This window comes from Phoenix dactylifera, chromosome 3 (genome assembly GCF_051530095.1).
Source record: "Phoenix dactylifera cultivar Ajwa chromosome 3, Ajwa_hap1_PhDact_Kaust_v1.1, whole genome shotgun sequence".
Lineage (NCBI taxonomy): Eukaryota > Viridiplantae > Streptophyta > Magnoliopsida > Arecales > Arecaceae > Phoenix > Phoenix dactylifera.
In genome coordinates, this window is record NC_143192.1 from 13,322,945 (window position 1) to 13,343,957 (window position 21,013).

The window sequence follows — 21,013 nt, forward strand, 5'->3', positions numbered from 1 at the left end:
TGTGAAAAGAATCGGTTCTTGTCTTGAGTTGACCAATCATCAGGAATTCGTCCTATGGCAAGGTAATTTACTATGTTTGCAAACCATGGCGTTTTCATTCCTTGTACCCCAAATAATTGTTCATCTGGGAAAGCATCATGTAAGGGTGAGGTATTCTTAGAGGGCTCAAGAAGAATCCTAGATAAGTGGTCTGCTACGATATTTGCAGTTCCTTTCTTGTCACGAATTTCTAGGTCAAATTCTTGTAGTACCATCGAATCAGACGGGGTTTGGTGTCCTTCTTTGCAAGAAGGTGTCGAAGGGCAGCATGATCAGTGAATACGGTAACCTTGGATCCTAAAAGGTAAGATCGAAACTTGTCTAGCGCAAATACTACAGCTAGTAACTCTTTCTCAGTGGTGGTGTAGTTCAATTGTGCATCTGAGAGTGCTTTACTAGCGTAGTAGATGACATGAGGTACTTTATCTAGCTGTTGCCCTAAAACTGCCCCAATTGCATAGTCGGATGCATCACATATTAATTCAAATGGAAGGGTCCAAGTAGGGGGCCGTATGATAGGTGCAGTGGTCAATTTCGAGCGAAGATTTTCAAATGCCTCCTCGCATGCTTTATCAAAGACAAAGGGAGTGTCCTTGGCCAGAAGATTGCACAAGGGTTTGGAAATCTTACTGAAATCCTGAATGAAGCGACGGTAGAAACCAGCATGGCCAAGGAATGATCGGATTTGTTTCACAGTTTTGGGTGGAGGGAGATTGGAAATAAGATCGACTTTGGCTTTATCTACTTCAATGCCCCTCTTGGACACGACGTGTCCTAAAACTATGCCTTCTTGAACCATGAAATAGCTCTTTTCCCAACTTAATACTAGGTTGGTCTCCTTACATCTTTTCAAAACTAAGGTCAAATTGTCCAGACAATCGTCAAAGGATAGGTCAAAAACTGAGAAATCATCAATGAACACTTCTAGAAAGTTTTCCACCATATCTGAAAAAATGGCCATCATGCATCGTTGAAAAGTTGCGGGTGCATTGCATAATCCAAAAGGCATCCTCCTATATGCAAATGTCCCAAATGGGCAAGTAAAAGTGGTTTTGTCTTGATCGTCTGGATAAACAGGTACTTGATTATATCCAGAATAACCATCTAAGAAGCAGTAGAAACCTTGACCAGCCAACCGTTCCAAAATTTGATCTATGAAAGGTATAGGAAAATGGTCCTTCCTAGTCATTGAATTAAGTTTCCTATAGTCAATGCACACGCGCCAACCCGTGGTTGTGCGTGTTTGTATCAATTCTCCTTCCGTATTTTCAACCATAGTGATACCTGATTTTTTTGGCACCACTTGTGTCGGACTTACCCACTTACTATCAGAAATCGGGTAGATGATTCCGGCATCTAGTAATTTCACCACTTCTTTCTTGACTACCTCCTTCATGTTAGGATTGAGTCTTCTTTGCATTTCTCGGGTGGGCTTTACATCATCTTCGAGGTGAATTCGATGCATGCATATGGAGGGGTCAACCCCTTTCAAATCGGCTACAGACCATCCTATGGCATGTTTATTCTCTTCTAGCACCCTTAAAAGTTTAACTTCCTGTTTCGTAGATAAGTTGGCCGCGATGATTACAGAGAGAGTATCTTCTGGTCCTAGAAAAGCATACTTAAGAGTTGTCGGAAGTGGCTTCAACTCGAGTTTAGGTGGAGAATCAATGGAAAGACAAAGTGGTGCGCTAGCAATGGAGGGAAGAGGTTCAGGTCGGATCTTCCAAGGAAGGGAACTCATGGAAGATTGATTGTCGAGTAAGATGTTGACTTCTTCTATGGCCTTGTCTATGTCAAAGTTGTCAATGTCAAAATGGGCCAAGCATGCCTCTAGGGGGTCATCTGCTAAGATATAGGGAAGGGCTTCCTCTACAAGATCATCCATTTCGTCAATTAGGCAACACTCATCTTCCCTCACATGTTGGTCGGCGGCATGAAACACATTCAACTTAATTTTCATGTTACCAAATAATATATCCATTGCCCCAGTTCTACAGTTGATACATGCATTGGCTATTGCTAAAAAGGGACGACCAAGGATCACAGGAATTTGTTTTTTTAGGTTGGGCACATGTTCCATATCAAGGACGATAAAATCTACTGGAAAATAGAATTTGTCTACCTTGACAAGAACATCTTCAATCATCCCTCGTGGTATCTTCACAGATCGATCAGCTAATTGTAAGGACACCGAGGTAGGTGTTAATTCACCTAACCCAAATTTTTCATAGACTGAATAGGGTAGAAGATTCACACTTGCCCCTAGATCTAAAAGTGCTCGGTCGATGGAGTTATTTCCTATGACACAAGAAATAGTGGGAGCACCAGGGTCTTTGAATTTTGGAGGGGTGTTGTGTTGGAGAATGGAACTTACCTGCTCAGTTAGGAGGACCTTTTTAGGCACATGTGTCCTAGATTTCCGCTTTTGGGTGCAAAGGTCTTTGAGAAATTTGGCATAGGAAGGAACTTGTTTGATGGCATCAAGGAGTGGGAGGTTGATTTTAATTTGTTTGAAGACCTCCATCATCTCTTCTAATGAAGTTCCCTTCTTGCCAAAGGGAGAGGGTGCATTAAGTGCTTCAGGGAATGGAGCCTTTGGAATGTGGGTTGTGGCAGATGGTGGACTAGCTGAAGAAGATTTTGGGTTTTCATGTGATACATTCTTCTCTTCTTCTTCACCTTCCTTATTTACCCTCTCCAACCTTATTATCTATTATACGTCCACTCCTTAGGGTAGTCAAAGCATTGGCTTGCTCATGATTTAGTCGAGTCTCTTGAGCCACGTATTGTCCCCTAGGATTACTCATTGGTTGACTTGGAAGCTTACCTTCCTCTCGCTTGTTTAATGCATTAGCTAGTTGACCCATTTGGGATTCTAGCTTAGCAATTGATTGCATGTGAGAGTGCAATAGTTGTGTGTTTGCCTCCAAACCTTGAAGGGCAGTCAACACCTTCTTCTCAAAGGCTGTATTTCTTTGGGTTGGAGGAGGAGGATGCTGAAATTGAGTTGAGGGACGGTAGAGATGAAAATTCTGAGGATTTTAAAAATTTTGGAAGAAGGGTTGGGAGGTATTAGAAGCTTGCTGCCTCCAAGAAAAATTTGGATGATTCCGCCAACCCGGGTTATATGTATTGGAAAATGGGTCATTACCCGGTCTGGGCTGTGTTTGGGCAGCATTGATGTGTTCTTGCACGAGTTCGAGGATTTGGGGTGCTGAGGGGCACTCATAAATAGGACGCGATGGGCTAGAACAGATAGCACACTTGTGCTTGGGAAGAGCTAACGACATGTCCTCCTATTATCAGTTGGTCAATCTTATGGGACAATGCATCTACCTTGCTAGACAGGTCCATAGAATGACTTATTTCACAAATGGCCCCTTTTCTTTGAAAATTCGGGGGTGCTTGACGAGAACATGAAGCATGGTGGAGGGAGTTTTCATTAAGATTTTCAAATAGTTGCCATGCTTCATGCTCATTTCGAAGCATGAAAGTCCCCCCGCATGCAGCATCGATCATCTGACGGTTTCGTTCAGTCAAACCGTCATAAAAACATTGCACTAGCTGCCACTTAGGTATTTGATGATGAGGGCATTTACGGATTAGGTCTCAAAATCTCTCCCAAGTTTCATGAAATTCTTCTCCCTCGGTTTGGGAGAAGCTTGTAATGGCACGTCTAAACTGGTTCGTTCTTCCTATAGGAAAGTATTTTTTAAGGAATTCTTGTTGTATTTGATCCCAAGAACGAATCGAGTTAGCTTCTAAAGAATTTAGCCATTGTTTGGCTCTTTCTTTAAGGGAGAAGGAAAATAATCTAAGTTTCAGAGCATCATCAGTGAAGTTCTGAATCTTGACAGTGGTGCAAATCTCAAGAAATTCATCTAAGTGTTTATATGGGTCTTCGTTGGTGAGCCCATAAAAAGATGGGAGCATTTGGATCACACTAGACTTTATTTCATATTGTACCACTGCTACTTCAGGTAATCGAATGCAAGATGGGGAAGTGTAAATGGTGGGAGTAAAGTACTCCCTCAGGAGTTTGGGTTGTTCTTCAGCCATCTCAGGAGGTGGGGATGATCCTAATATTTTGATCTTAGCTCGAATGTTCATAAGGATTCGTTCTATTTCAGGGTCAAAAGGTAATAGGTTTCGTACTCTAGAACGACTACCTTGCATACACTAGTACTTGATCAATCAAGCATGCAATAAAAGAGAAAAGCATATCAATCCTAGTCTTTATCCTAAAATCACTAGACAGCTCCTAACTGGTTTGAAGAGGGCACCTAAGCCTCCAATCCGGTCTAATGAACCGAGTTGACTAGGTAAGCTCCCAGGTAAGTGGAGGGGTCACGATGCATTCGCAAAGGTCCCACTTAAAACCCACTTGTCTCAAACAGATGAACTGTCTCCCTTATAGGGACAAAGCTTGCCTAGACATCAACTAAGCCACAGAGCAAAATTGGTGCAACTTTCGGTGATCTTCGTCCTATTGAGCTCGAATGTCCCTAGGGGCCAATGTTAATTGATTTTAATTAAAGTGACACTATGTGAGATTGAGTTCACCTAAATTGGGCAAGAGTCCGGTGATGAAATCCGGCTCTTATCTTGTTGGGGTGATTGCTCTTACTAAGTGCAGATTAATTGGTGTATGTGTATCAGGCATGCATTCACACTTTTGCTGAAATTAAAATCAAACAATCACCACAAAATTTCAACCTAATAATAAATTTAAATAAGAAAGGTTTAGAGGTTACCAAAGGAAATTTCTCCAGCAATTTAATTTTTTTTTAGGCAAACCTCTACAGCATTCCTTTTCCAGCAGTTCTCTTTTTGATCATCCCAGATTTTTTCTTCGATTCCAAATCAAATAAGATCAAAAGAAAATTTAAAAAAAATTAGTAGAAGATAAAAAAGAGATAAGAAAAGTAACAATAACAGAAAATAATTTTTTTATTTTATTTTAGACATATATATGTTTTTTTTAAAAGTTTTTATTTAATTAATTAATTTTTTTTAATGATAGGAAAAATAACTATGCTAGCAATCACCGGCAACGGCGCCAAAAATTGATCGGTTATTTCAATTTCAAAAATAAACCACGCAATAGCACGTATCCTGTAGGATAGTGATTACGGGTGTCGGTCCATAGGAATTGAAGAATAAGTTATTTTTTTTTAAAAAAAATAAATAAAAAAAGAAGAAGGATTTGCTAACTCGATTTAACTAAATTAAACTATGAGTGCGAATTGAAATTTATCAGAGTAGATAGATCTAGGGTTTGGAATCCACCACATAGCATTGCATCAGGGACTGTGTTCTTAATTTTTGTCTTTTGGAGAGGCATGCAATTTGGCTACAAGCCTTTTTGAAATAAAAGCATAAAGAGTTTTAGGAAGATCCATCTCAGGCATAGCAAAAAGTGTCTACCTAATTATGCTAACCTAGAGTGCAGCACACCTCATCTTCCTAGACATGGATCATCTTAGACTACTTTAGCAGATATGAATAATAAATAGCATGCTCAAAGTTTAAACATCGTAAAAGAATTTTTCATTGATAATAAGAATTTAAACAAGCTCCAAAAAATTAAAAGAGTAAGAACTACAATGCCCTGATACATTGCTAGGGCTTCATCCAGCCCTAGACTAGGTGTTCATCCGCGCATGGTGGCCGGATGTCCTTCCATCTTCAAATGAAAGCCTTCACCTCCTATTCTTCCAAAAATATCACAAACTATTCTCTTTCCCCCCTCTTTTCTTTTCTTTTCTTTTTCTCCAAACCGAACCTCTCTTCTTCTCTTCACCGAAACAGGGGTTCCCCTGTTTCTTTCACAACCCAGCTCTCCCCTTCCAAGCCGATGGCCACCCTCTTTATACCCATTCTCCCCCTTGATGGATCCACTGAGAGTGTGCTGGAGATGCGGATGTGAGATCACGGGATGCCCGGACGCGGAGGAGGCTGGGATCACGGAGAGGAGCTGGGCTCTTGATGCGGCTCGGAACGCAGGCGGTTGATGGCGGAGCTGGATCTCGGCTGCGGGCTGCGTCACGGGCGAAGGAAGAGGCGGAGATGCTGTGATTTCGACTGCTAGGAGTGGATCGTTGATCTCGGAGGAGAAGACGCGGGCTGTGATGGCAAAGGGGCTGGATCTCCGCTGCTGGGAAGAGTCGACCGCACGGGCACGGTGGGCACGCGGCTGATTGCGGCCGACTGGAATCATGGAGGACTGGTCGCCGGCGGATTTGATCGCGGGATCGTCGGGAGGGAGCCACGGATGGTGGGTGGCTGGGTGTGATGCTTGGATCCCGCTTGCAGTCGGACGGGCGTGGGGGGTTGCTGGATTACCGACTGCGGGGACGTTCACCGCGTGCGGGCTGTTGATGGCTTCATCGCGATGAAGCTTGGAATGGGTTGGGGTTGCACCGCGTGGATGATTTGTATCACTGGCTGCTGGGAAGAGGTCTCCTGTTGCAACACTGGGAAGGAGAAGATAAACAGTGAATTCCCCATTTTTTTATTTTTTATTATTTATTTATTTATTTATTATGTATTATTTATTTTTTCTCTAACACTGTTCACATGAACAGTATTTTCACGAACACTGTTCATATGAATAGTGTTTTCGGCATTTTATTTTTTATTTTTTATTTTTATTTTAACACTGTTCATATGAACAGTGTTTTAACTGGACACTGTTCATATGAACAGTGAATCGTGAATATTTAGTTATTATTATTATTATGAATTTTATATGAATGCAGGTAACGAGTTGGTTGGAAATTGGCTTTGGATTTGCGGTGGGTCATGATCGTTGAGTTGCTTGAACTTGTTCTCGAGCCCAATGTCTTTTAAATTTAATTCTTGCTAAGCTGCTTCAGATCGAACTCGACCAGACAAGACTAAAAACCGGACCGTGACCTAATAAAAAGGGTTAATCAAACCTTTGCCCCATACATAATTAATTATAACTTTCGATCGAATCAGGACCAAAACCCATTTAATTATAACCTTAGCTTGATTACAACTCCATCAGGTTACCAAATCGGGTCAACACAATCTCCTCCTTATATGTTTTCATGAAAGATTATAACCAGGAGAGAGACAAGATTAGAGTCTGTTTTGAGAAAAGAATTATTTACCTCTTACCATATTTTAAATTCATTTCAATGTTTATTTAATTTTATGGTAAAATATATATTTATCAGTTTAAAAACATTGATAAGTGCTATGGAAAGATAACTAAATTATAGATTATTAAGCACTTATCAATGTCCGGCCTCTATAGATTATCCACGCGAAGCCCTAAGTAGATCATTTTCCGTAGGAGTGCTAGCTCGTGTAGGAATACTACAGTGGCTGAAACTTTCTCTTTCTAAACACTCAACCTTTAATTGTTATTCAAGAAGATGGAGGATGGACATGAGGAAGAATTAGAAGAAGGGATAGAGGCCCTCAAAAAAAATTTTCAAAACTTTTTGAAACCTCTAAATATTGTATATGCTGAACCCTAGGCGTGGGGGTCTTTTATAGCCAAAAGACCCCCCCATGCCTCACACCTAATTTAGCCAATTAATTTGACTGATAAAATTTTCAAAAAATTATGGTGATTTGGCAGCTAAGAGAGATAAACTTATGCAAATTTTGTGTATTTTGGATCCCTAAAAGATAGGAATTCATGCATCCAAAGTTCAGCCGCAGACCTCCCTATTTCATGCGCCATGCAATCCCTACAAATTAGGATATTCATATAAATCATTTTAGGAAGATTTGAGATGCCATTTTTATAGAAAATATAGCCCCACGCCTTCTCTCTTCTCATGCCAATTTTTGGCAAAAAATAAAGAGGATAGGTATGGAAAATTTTGGGGATAAATTAAGGTATCATTCTTCTCCACGAAGGATAAGGATGGGTTCCTAAAATTTAGGAATTCTTCTCCTTATCCAATTCTAATTATTTGGACCCATAATTCTAATCAAATAAGGTCTTCTAATTGATTTGGATCAATCCCAATCTAATTAGGTCAAGTTCCATCAATTGGGTCAAGCTCAATCTACTTGGGTTGAACCCAATCCAATTAGGTCAAACCCTGATGTAGCCTAAATTGAATCCTATTCAATTTGGCTCAACCTAAGCCCAATTACTCAATCAAATTAAGTTCATTAGCAATCTAATTGCTAATTAATCCTCCAATAATTCAATAATTATTTTAATGCAACTTTTACTTATGACAATTTGTCAATCGAATTAACCAAATTATCCCTGAATGATTCTTAATCATCAATCAGCCATTTGATCAACCTAGAAACTTCTATGCATGTGACCCCATAGATTCGAACCTAAGCCGGTAGTACAAGAACTACTTCTTGTACTAATCGAAATGACCATCTAGCAATGGTATCCGACGTCCGGATAGACCGAATGATTACAAAGCAACATTCAAGAATTCTTGGACTATTGTTACCGTATAATTCATCTCTATGACTCGAAATGCTCAGGACGACTTCAGAGTTCACTGTCAACTCTGTAATAAGTAAATCCTCTATGTGATCAACTTTAGAAATCCTGTGACTCCTCATAAGGACTATCCTGGCCAAAATTTTGCTAAATTGAATACAAAGCATTATCTCCTGTTTTCAGGAGGGGTCAATTCCATCTTGACTCACACACCGACTTCGCAAGTACTTGACTGCACCCAGTAACCTTCCGTCACTAAATTAGAAACTCAGATAGTCCGATACTAAAGTACAGTAAGTTACTTGCTGGTCACCGTGGTGATCTCAGGTCGGAGGGACACATATACCCATATCCACTCGGAATATCTCTTGACAGTAGAGCATTCCGAAATTGGTCACGTTCAGTGAAATGTACTCCTACACTTCACCTGTGTGACATATTAGTATCTCCACACTCCTTGGTTAAGAGGACAACCAACGTATTGTTGGGTTTCCCAGTGCCCTAGGGTGCAGCGGAAGATACGGAATTATAAAATTTTCTTATAAAACCCATTATATGAAACCCTAATAAGCCAAGATCGCCTTAATAGTATAACCAAATAATGTAGAAAATATAATCTTGGTATAGAAGAATACCTATCACGCTATATCCAATATGTCTGAAGATGTCCTAAGGTGCCCAAATGTTCACCCTCCGATGTTGATCCACACAGGAATGGGTTCAAGACTCTAGCTCCACCAAAACTTGATTCTAATTGTTCAATCCTTCCAAAGGATTTAATTGGCTGATTTTCCTTCACTTCCTTCTTTCTTTCTACCTCTAAAACATTCACTAGCCTTTTTGTCCTAAAGAAGACCCTCTTGTCTTGGGTTAGGACAAAAGAGAGAGGCTTGTAAGAAAGAAGGGATAAGGGAGAGAGAAGGAGAGACTTTTTCTTTGATGATCTTTAGAACCCCAAGGCACCTCCTTATTTATAAGAGATGGAGGGATGCATCATAAAGGGATGCATCCTATCCACACACCTCATCATGATGAGGCATGTGCCAAGAGAGGCATCCCATCATAATGGGGTGCTAAGGAGAAGGGTGTATCAACTTCTTTCTCATGTCTCCCTCTTAAATCCTGATGATCCAAGGGCCCAAATGCAGTGAACCAAAGCCAATGGTCCAGATCTAGGCACCATCAAATGGTCCAGATCAAGGCATCATCATCCAGGATGCCATCCAATGGTCCAAAAGCAAGATGCCATCACCGATGGTCTAGATTCAGGCGCTGAGCAACGGTCCAGATCTTCCATCCAGAGAGCCATCCAGTGGTCCAGATTCAGGCGTTGACCAATGGTCCAGATCCTTCATCCAGAAATCCATCTAGTGGTCCAGATGAAGGCGCCAACCAGTGGACCAGATCCTTCATCCAGGAAACCATCCAATGGTCCAGATGAATGCGCCAACCAGTGGACCAGATCCTTCATCCAGGGAGTGATCGAATGGTCCAAAAGTGAAGGCCCTATCAAACCCAATCCAATTGGGTTTAACCAACTTAAAGAAAACATTAAACCTAATCAAATCAGGTCTAATTAAAGCCAAATGGGTTCCAACTCTTGGCTAACCCATATTAGGTCATGATCTAATCATATTAGATCAACCTAACCTAAGAATCAGATTCGAATTTAATTTGAATCAGGAGCTAGGGTTTGCAACACGTGCTAGCATGTTCATCTTGCAAACATGATCTAATCCAATTAGACCCTTGATCAATTCCCTTGTGTGTGACCCATTGGGTTCCTTATCTTAGCCAGCAGTAGATGCAGGTGCAAGTTGACCTAACCTGATTAGAATACCTCTAATCCAATTTAGGTTCAATTTAGTGTTAAACCTGACTTAGCAATCAGAACCTTTCTGATGCTTTGATCTAATCAAACTCTTTGATCCGATCAACCCACAAGACATGATTGACGTCTAGCAACGTATCATGTCTACCCGAAAGATGAGGAATGTATTGGACAAATCCAAACATACCCTTCAGTGGCAAGTTACTGTGCAATTCAATCCCTCAGTCATACTACATCCTGAATAAGTGCATGAGTATGGATCAATATCAAACTCAATCACTTGCTCATGTCTCTCTCAATCTTTTATATGATAATTCAAACAATGAAACATTAGAAACTCTTTCTAATATTCATTTTGCTTTGATCAAAGGCTTCTTGAATCATCATAAGATTAGAGTAAGTAGGATGTTACCTCCTCTTACTAGAAGTGACTGATTCCTTGTTGACCTACTCACAACCTTCGTACAAAATCCACCATATCCAGAATACCCCGTACACAATGCAATGTCGTGAATGAGGGTAAACCAAAATATAGCTTCAGGTGCACAAGGTACCATGGTGATCTCAGGTCTAAGGATCACTTGCACAACTCCCACTATGAGAACCATCTTTTGATAATTAAGTAAGAATCCATAAGATGTTCTCATGGCTGGTCATTTTAGTGAACTCATTCCTCTAATAAGCACCCACATCTTTGTATTAGTGTCTCACACAAGTGATTGTGAGATCAATTACCCTCTATATTGAGCATACATAAGATGTGCCAGTCTTTCCGGTAATATTGATCCCCGACTCAATATACCAATTTGACTGAAAATATTCTAAATTAGGATTTTAGGATTTTAGGTCTCACTGGTATGATCTCATCATAACCCTAAAACCAATGTCCTAATTTATGGGGTTCATCATCCAATAATAAAATAGATAAGCAGCAAATGATGAAACACAATGCCTTTATTGATATATATCGAGTGTCAAAGTACATGATTTGGAGGATTGCAAAGAGAAACCCATCAAATGATTGGCTTATAGGGCATCTACTCTTTCAATCTCCCACTTGCACTAAAGCCAATCGCCCTTATATTTTAACCCCATACAATCGAGGTGACGATTGAATTGCTGCTGTGGTAGAGCTTTAGTAAATGGGTCTGCTATATTGTTTTTTGTGTCTACTCGTTCAATCTTGACGTCTTGTCTTTCGATTATCTCTCGAACAAGGTGGAAGCGTCTCAAAATGTGCTTGGATCTATGATGAGATCTTGGTTCCTTAGCCTGTGCAACAGCTCCAGTGTTATCGCAATAAACTGGGACTGGTCCGGCAATCTCAGAAACTATACCCAGCTCTGTGATGAACTTCTTCATCCAGACTGCTTCCTTAGCAGCTTCACTAACAGCTATGTATTCTGCCTCAGTAGTTGAGTCAGCTACAGTTTGCTGTTTGGAACTTTTCCAACTCACAGCTCCACCATTCAAAGTGAAGATATATCCATAGATTGACTTGCTATCATTTGGATCAGATTGAAAGCTAGAATCTGAATAGCCTTCTAGTTTCAATTCTGATCCTCCATAAATCAGAAAAACATCTCTAGTCCTTCTCAAGTATTTGAGAATACTTTTCACAATTTTCCAATGATCCTCCCCGGGATCTGCCTGAAATCTACTTACCATACCCAAGGCATAAGCTACATCAGGCCTGGTACATAACATAGCATACATGATCGACCCTACTGCCGAAGCATAGGGAATAGAACTCATTCTATTCCTCTCTTCAGATGTCTTAGGAGACATCTTCCTAGAGAGTTGTATGCCATGTCCTATGGGTAAGAAACCTTTCTTACTTCCATCCATGCTGAACCTCTTCAGCACATTATCAATGTACCTAGACTGGGACAAACCTAGCATCCTTTTAGATCTATCTCTATAGATCCTTACACCAAGTATATAGGATGCTTCACCCAAGTCTTTCATGAAAAATTTCTTTGATACCCAAGTCTTGACCCATTGCATCATTGGAACATCATTTCCAATGACCAATATATCGTCCACATATAATATCAAAAAGACAATAGCACTCCCACTAGTCTTCTTATACACACAAGGTTCATCTATATTTTTAATGAAGCCAAACTCTTTGACTATCATGTCAAAATGGATGTTCCAACTCCTAGATGCCTGCTTTAATCCATAAATGGATTTCTTAAGCCTACATACTTGATTTGCTCTCCCTCTTGAGACAAATCTCTCTGGCTGTGTCATATAAACCTCTTCCTCAAGGTGACCATTAAGAAAGGCGGTTTTGACATCCATCTGCCAGATCTCATAATCATAGTATGCAGCTATAGCAAGCATAATCCGAATAGATTTGAGCATAGCTACTGGCGAAAAAATTTCATCATAATCAATACCTTGTTTTTGCCTGAAACCTTTTGCCACTAGCCTGGCCTTGTAGGTTTCTACTTGGCCATCAGCTCCTATCTTCTTCTTGTATACCCATTTGCACCCTATTGGAATCACTCCCTCAGGTGCATCAACCAAAGTCCACACTTGGTTTGTATACATAGAATCTATCTCGGATTTCATGGCATCCAGCCATCTGTCAGAGTCCCTACTCTTGACAGCTTTCGAATAGGTCAGAGGGTCATCGTTATCAATGATGTGGGCTTCATCATTCTCAATGATAAATCCATACCTCTCAGGTGCATTTCGCACTCTTTCTGACCTTCGGAGAGGAGTAGTGTGTAGTGGTTGTACCTCTTCCATGGGTACATCTGGTTGAGGATTATTATGTGTCTCACCTTGTAGGTCTTGAACTTCATCAAGTTCAATTCTTCTATCCTTGCCCTTTTCTAAGAAAAACTCTTTTTCCAAGAAAGTGGCATGCCTAGCAACAAATACCTTTTGTTCGGTAGAATCATAGAAGATATATCCTAAACTGTCTTTAGGATAACCTACAAATGCACACTTGTCCGATCTAGCACTTAGCTTATGTCCAAAATTTCTTTTGACATAAGCATGACAACCCCATATCTTAAGATACTTAAGATTAGGTTTCTTTCCTTTCCATATCTCATATGGAGTGCTAGATACAGACTTAGATGGTACTCTATTTAATACTAATGCAGCAGTTTCTAGGGCATGTCCCCAGAAGAAAATTGGAAGATTTGTGAAGCACATCATGGACCGTACCATATCTAATAAGGTACGATTCCTCCTTTCAGCTACACCATTTAATTGTGGCGTATATGGAGATGTCCATTCAGAGAGTATACCCTTTAATTTAAGATAGTCTAAAAATTCACTAGAAAGGTATTCTCCTCCTCGATCAGATCGAAAGATTTTAATACACTTCCCAGTTTGTTTTTCGACCATACTTTGATACTCTTTAAATTTATCAAAGGCTTCGGATTTATGTTTCATTAGATACACAAAACCGAACCTTGATAAGTCATCAGTAAATGTGATGAAGTAAGAGTATCCACCTCTAGCTGGAGTTGATATAGGACCGCACACATCAGTATGTACGAGTTCTAACAACTCACTTGCCCTTTCTCCATATCCCGAGAATGGAGACTTGGTCATTTTACCCATAAGACAAGATTCACAAGTTCCTAATGATTCAAAATCATAAAGGTCAAAGAATTTATCTTTATACAACTTGTGTAACCTTGTCTCACTAATATGACCTAATCGGTAATGCCAGAGGAGGGTATTATTAATATTCTCTCTTTTTCTTTTATTATCTTTGCCAATATGAAACATAACATTATTAAGACATAATACTAAAAGACCATTTTCCATAGTGCAATGACAATAATACTCATTAGATAAAGAAATAGAGCAACCATTGCTCTTTCCATTTATTTCGAATCCTTTCTTAAGCAACAAAGGAATTGAAATTACATTTCTAATAATTTTTGGCATAAAATAACAGTCTTCTAGCTTCAATAACTTTCCGAAGGGTAGCTCTAGTATGTAGGTGCCAACAGCTTCAGCCTGGATGGATTCTCCTCCAGCGCCATATAGCTCGAAGTCACCTTTCTTCAAACTTCTAATTTTCTGCAGTCCATGCAAAGATTTGCATATGTAAGAACCACAACCGGTATCCAATACCCATGAATTAGAATCAGAAGAACTTAATGTCATATTGGCATGTAATAAAAACATACCTTTTGATGCAACACTTGCATCAGGCTTCACACTTGCAAGAAAGCACTTGCAGTTCCTTTTCCAATGCCCCGTCTTGCCGCAGTGGAAACAGGTACCGGGTCCAGAGATTTTCTTTTCCTTCTTCTTTTTGATGCGACTCTTAGGGTTTAATTTTTTCTTTGAACCCTTGTTGCCTGTTTTCTTCTTTGAGCTCTCACCAACAAGAAGGATCGGACCCTTGTCCTTCTTGATGTGAGACTCTGCTGTTTTCAGCATAGTTAGAAGCTCAGGCAGGGAGGAATTTAGTTTGTTCATGTGATAATTCACAACAAACTGCAAGAATGAGTCGGGTAGTGATTGCAGGATCAAATCCTGACTGAGCTCACTGTCCATAGCAAAGCCAAGTTGACTCAATCGAGTGATCAAGTCTATAACCTTTAAACAGTGGTCTTGCACAGACGATCCCTCGATCATTCTAGCACGGAACAACTGCTTAGATATCTCATATCTAGCAGTTCTGCTTTGCTCACTATATAACTCCTTCAAGTTAAGGAGTATGGAGTGAGTATCTGATAGTCAACTTTAAAGACCACGCAATAGCACGTATCTGGTAGGATAGTGATTACGGGTATCGATCCACAGGAATTGGGGTACAGTTGTTTTTCTTTTAAAAAAAATAAAAATATTTAAAGGAAGAGTTTGTGAAGAAAAACTAAACTAAGGAATTCAATAAAGCAAAATGCAATTAAAAGGATAGCAGTTTGAGGAAAACCTAGGGCAAGGAATTCACCACTAGCATCGGAACAAGGGTTATTTATATTTTATTTCGTTCTTGGATTAACATGCAAATTGGCTACAAGCCTAATAAGCATTTAAATAAAAATTCACAAAAGTAATTTGGGCATAATCCATCTTCAGTTGGCATGAAATGTCTACCCTAATCTAAGGTGGCAGCACATCGCATCTTCCTTAAGCATGGACTATCTTATATTTACTTAGTGATCATGAAAAACAATTGTATAATCATCATATTTAAAATCACAGAATTCAAATATGGAATTAAAGAAATATTCATTAAGATCAAAGAAGTTTATACAATTCCAAGAACATAAATCAAAAATACAAAACCCATGTCCCTGTGTTAGGGCTGCATCCAGCCCTAGAGAGGAAATCAGCCTTCCATGGAGTGGTGGACGGCAGCAGCAGCACAGCAGCGGGCTCCCATTCCTTCCTTCTCTTTCTCCTTTGAAATATTCCCAAAATAGCCAAACCTCTCTCCCTCCTCTCTCTTTTTTATTTCTTGTGGGAACTCCCTGAGAAGAGCCAAGCTCTTCTTCTCCCCGTGGGGAACTTGGCCTCTCCCCTGTTCTCCCCGGATCCTGGAACCGGACCCCCAAAGCTTCCTTTCCTCCGTGTGAAGATCCCTCCTTTTATAGCTTCACCAACCCCTCTATTTCCCTCCCTGGATAAGATCTTCCGAATGGGAAGATAAGGGCGGAGAAGCGGCGGATGCGGGATAAAGTTGGAGCTGATCCGGTAGTTGGGAAAAAGATGAGCTCTTGATATGAATCCAGGGAATGAAACGTAGGAGCCGAGCTTCTTCAACGCGTGGAAGGATTCTTGGACGCAGCTGGGATGCGGTGCGGAAGATTTGAGCCGATCCGGACGTTGGAAGAGGCTGAGCTGGGAAGCTTGATCCGTTGATTGCTGGTCCCTTGAAGTTCGCCGAACGGCTGGATTGGTTTCTTGAAGTTAGCTTAATCCTCGGTTGCAGGGGATGGCGTGGACGACAGGTTGAGCTTACAGCCGAGATGGAGATGCGGGAGGTTTGAAATCGGTGGATATGGCTGAAAATAGAGGATCTTTTGGAACGAATTTGATAGACTGGTTCTCATGGAATGTTGAGATTATTGAAGTCGGGAAGTTGTTTGGATGGATTCGGAAGATTAAGCTGTTGAGAACGGAAGAAACGGCCGAAGCTTGGTGGTTCTGTTCTGCTGAAACAAGGGATGTAATCCGAAATGATGGAGTTGGGATAAAGATGCTTTCGTTGGGAAGACATGCGGAGCAGGGGCTGTTTCCAAGGTAGCAGGGAGGGATTCACGGGATGGTTGAAGACGTTGAGAGGATCTCAGATCTGTTCCAAAGCCTGGGAAAACTGTGGATCGGTTGGGTGTTACGAAGGTGCTGGGCTGATTCGGATAAGAATGTTCCTCTGTTCCGTTTCCGAAACAGAGGAAGGCTGCAGTTGAAGCTTGCGGATGATGGAGCCAATCTCACGGCTATGTGGAGATGCCGGAAGAATCGGGATGCTGATCCGAGTGATCACGGGATGAGGATGGATCATAAAGAGATTTGGAAAGTGCTGGATTAGAGCGGGACTTGATGTCTATCCGGATGCTGGGAAGCTTGAATTCTGTTCGTGGGTCACGGGAGGATGAACTCGAATTGGTTGGGAACAGGGATTTGGAAGATGCTGCCGTTGGCTTGGTTCGGGAGGAATCAGACGTTGGCATGCATCGCTGATGGTTGATAACAGGGAGATATGAATCTAGTTGGGATTGGTCGGTTGAAGGTTCTGGTTGGATGCGGGATCACGAATGTGATGCGGAGGGATAACGAGATGAAGCTATATCTACAATCGGCTGGGAGCATGAACAGAGGAGTTTGTTCGGATACGGAAGTTGGGGAAGATGGAACGGCTGGGAGATACTTCGGAAGGAGATTGGCTGCAGATGTTTGGGATTAACCCAGGAGTTTGGATGAAGCTTTGAGTTTTGAACGGTGAGAACGATCCGAAAGAAGGGGACGTTTGGATACGAGAGCTTATATGACTCTGTTCCTAAATAAATGACGTGGAGGGAAGCGGAACGGCTGGGAGGAGTTCTGGGATTATTCGTGGAAAGTTGAAATGGATTGAAGGGGCGAGGCTTTGGGATCTGTGCAACTAAGATGGTATGCTTTGAGATCTGAGAGACAAATATTTGAAGGGATTTTATTGTTTTTGAGATTAAAATTGGATCAATTGGATTATGTGGGAGAAGAGTTGGAACGAGTTGAAAGAAATTTAGGTGACTGAATCAGAGGGTCTTGATTTGCGGGGTGTATGCGATTTGGGTTCAGAGATCATCCTAAATCAATTCGACTTGACCTGCATCCATTAGACTCAACCATTAAATAATTAAATCAACTCGAATTACCTTTGATAATTATTAAAATGCAATGATGATGGTAACACATATTTTATGGTTAAATTTACGAAATATGCAAATTAAAATAATGATAAGTGCTATGAATAAAAGGTTAATTTATGCATTATTTAGCACTTATCACACCCCCCAACCTACATTTTGCTAGTCCTCGAGCAAAATAAAATAAAAAAAACTAACTCACTTTCGCAGGAATCGCGATTGCATTTACCGTATGCAATAAGGCTTTAAACCCCTAGGTGGCCCTAGTGGACGAGTTTTGTCTCGTGAGGGTTTCCGGCTCAGATACCCACAAACTGTTTGTCTCTACTCAAAGAGTTATTGTTTTATAAAATCTAATTTCAAATGCATAAATGCCAAGAATTTCAAAAGCACACAAAGTTTTAATTACTAAGTCAGCCCGAATCCTAAGTCAGTATACAACTTAAGTTGAAATTATTAAGCTTCCGTTAGAGAGTTGTAAGACTTCTTTATACTTGGGTGCTCGGTGATATCTGGACCATACACAAGCTAAGGCTTTAGATCCCCAAAATACTGCTAAAGCTAGTAGTTTTCAAGAATTGGTCAGATAAGACCTAATCACTGATTCAAAATCATCCTATCTTGCAGGATTTCGAGAGTTGTAGATGTTTACTTTAATACCTCATGGGCTTTATCTGTAATGTTCCAGTTTACTCGAATTTTTACAACGACGGCTTTCACACTATCGTCTTTTTCAAGATCAATATTATAATGTTTTTCTTTTTCTTCTTTTTTTTTAGATTTATAAATTACGCACTTTTATTCTTGTAATGATTCCTCCGTGTAGCGAGCATTCAGTCAACACTCCCACACCAGATGGCGTAAGGTATTGGGCATCAAGACTCTCCTACGGACCTATGCTCGGGTTCCTCATTACAAGCTCGCTGACCTTTGACGATAGGTAGCCCTTTTCGATGTACCTGACTAAATTCACTTTTTTTTTTAAATAATAAATATGGGATAATAGTGAATTAGATAGGAATGATTCATCAGGACTCAAGGTTGCTACTAGACTTAGCAACATAATATTGAACTTAATCCTTAGAAGTGCAGGCCATGTGTGTTGTGAAATTCCAAAGTAAAAAAAATTATCTTACAACTCGCTAAAAGAATTTTTAATAAAAAGAACTCAAATTGACTTACTCCTGACTAGTTATTGGGCTTTTTAGATTTTATATACTTTGTGTGTTTATCATTTCAGCACTAAAGCATAGAAATTAGGTTTTTTTTTTTTTTGAGATGAAATACTATTCACAAAATCAAAAATTTCAAAGAATTTCTTCAAAAATTCGAATCTTATACCTCCCAACCTAGATCAGACATTGTCCTCAATATTTTTATTTTTTTAATTAATTTTTTTTAAAATATTTTATTATTATTATTATTATTATTGTTATTATTATTTTTTGTTTTATAAAAATATGATGCATATGGAGGATAGAAGCATTGTACCTTAGTTGCATCAGTAATATGAGGATTCCTGAAAAAAATATGACAAGAAAATGTGCAAAAATAATCTATGGAAATTGGGTTGCCTCCCAACAAGCGCTAAGTTTAATGTCTTCAGCCAGACACAGTACATTCTTATTCATCCCGATAAATAGGATCCATTAAATCAAGGGATTCAATCAACTGTCCGTCTGCAACACATTCTATATAAGGTTTCAATCTTTGACCATTGACGTTTAGGATACGACCATCACTGAGGTTTTGAATTTCTACTGCCCCATGAGAAAAAACTTTCTTAACTAAGAAGGGACCATCCCACCTAGAGCGAAGTTTACCAGGAAAGAGACGTAATTTAGAATTGAATAACCAAACCTTTTGATTAGGCTCGAAAGACTTGCGGTTAACGTATTTGTCATGAAAAGCCTTAGTTCTTGCCTTGTATATTTTGGCATTTTCATACGCTTCATTGCGTAACTCTTCAAGCTCATTAAGTTGAAGTTTCCGGTTAGAACCAGCTGCAGCCATATCAAAGTTAAACTTTTTAATGGCCCAAAAAGCTCTATGCTCGAGTTCTACGGGTAAGTGGCAAGCTTTTCCAAAAATCAGTCGATAAGGAGACATGCCAATAGGAGTCTTATAAGCAGTACGATAAGCCCAGAGAGAATCATTTAATCTTTGAGACCAATCTTTTCTATCAGGGCGTATTGTTTTCTCTAAGATGTGTTTTATCTCCCTATTGGAAACTTCAACTTGCCCACTTGTTTGGGGATGGTACGGGGTGGCAACTTTGTGGGTGATTGAATACTTGCGAACCAAAGCCTCAAAAGACCGGTTGCAGAAATGTGATCCTCCATCACTAATGATAGCTCGGGGTGTGCCAAAGCGACTAAATATATTTGTTTGTAAAAACTTAATCACAACCTTATGATCATTAGTCCTAGTGGCAATAGCTTCTACCCACTTCGAAACATAATCTACCCCGACAAGAATGTACTCAAAACCAAAAGAATGTGGGAAAGGGCCCATGAAGTCAATACCCCAGACATCGAAAATTTCTATAATTAAAATAGGGTTGAGTGGCATCATATCTCTACGGGTGACTGTACCCATTCGTTGGCATCGCTCACAAGTCTGGCAAAAATTGTGAGCATCTTTGAACAATGAGGGCCAATAAAATCCACTTTGTAAGACTTTAGCTGCAGTTTTTCTACCACCAAAATGTCCTCCGCAGGCTTGGGTATGACAAAAATTAAGAATACTCTGAAATTCACATTCCGGCACACATCGACGGATTACTTGATCTGGGCAGTACTTAAATAGATCAGGATCATCCCAAAAGTAGAACTTAACTTGCGAAAAGAATCGATCCTTGTCCTGCTTGGACCAGTGATCGGGGATTTGTCCTATGGCAAGATAGTTCACTATGTTAGCAAACCAAGGTGTTTTCATTTGTTGTACGTCAAACAATTGTTCATCGAGAAAGGAGTCATGAAGTGGTGAAATGTTATGAGGAGGTTCGAGAACGATCCTAGACAAATGGTCTGCTACAACGTTTGTGGTGCCTTTCTTATCACGAATTTCTAGATTGAATTCCTGTAACAATAGGATCCATCGAATTAGGAGAGGCTTGGTGTCTTTCTTTGCAAGGAGGTACCGGAGAGCAGAATGATCAGTGAACACAATAACCTTGGACCCTAAGAGATAGGACCGAAACTTATCCAGGGCAAATACTACAGCTAGTAATTCTTTCTCAGTAGTGGTATAATTCAATTGTGCATCTGAGAGTGTTTTACTAGCGTAGTAGATGACGTGAGGTAGCTTTTCTACTCGTTGTCCTAAAACTGCCCCAATGGCATAGTC

The 21,013-nt window shown here is 40.1% G+C and overlaps 1 non-coding gene across 1 annotated transcript; it reads left to right on the forward strand.

The window, feature by feature from the left end:
- The first annotated feature begins 3,619 nt into the window (after positions 1–3,619).
- LOC148703768 (small nucleolar RNA R71) lies at positions 3,620–3,725 on the forward strand. Its single transcript, XR_015982350.2, has one exon. It is a non-coding gene; the product is annotated as a small nucleolar RNA R71 (small nucleolar RNA).
- The last annotated feature ends 17,288 nt before the right edge of the window (positions 3,726–21,013 follow it).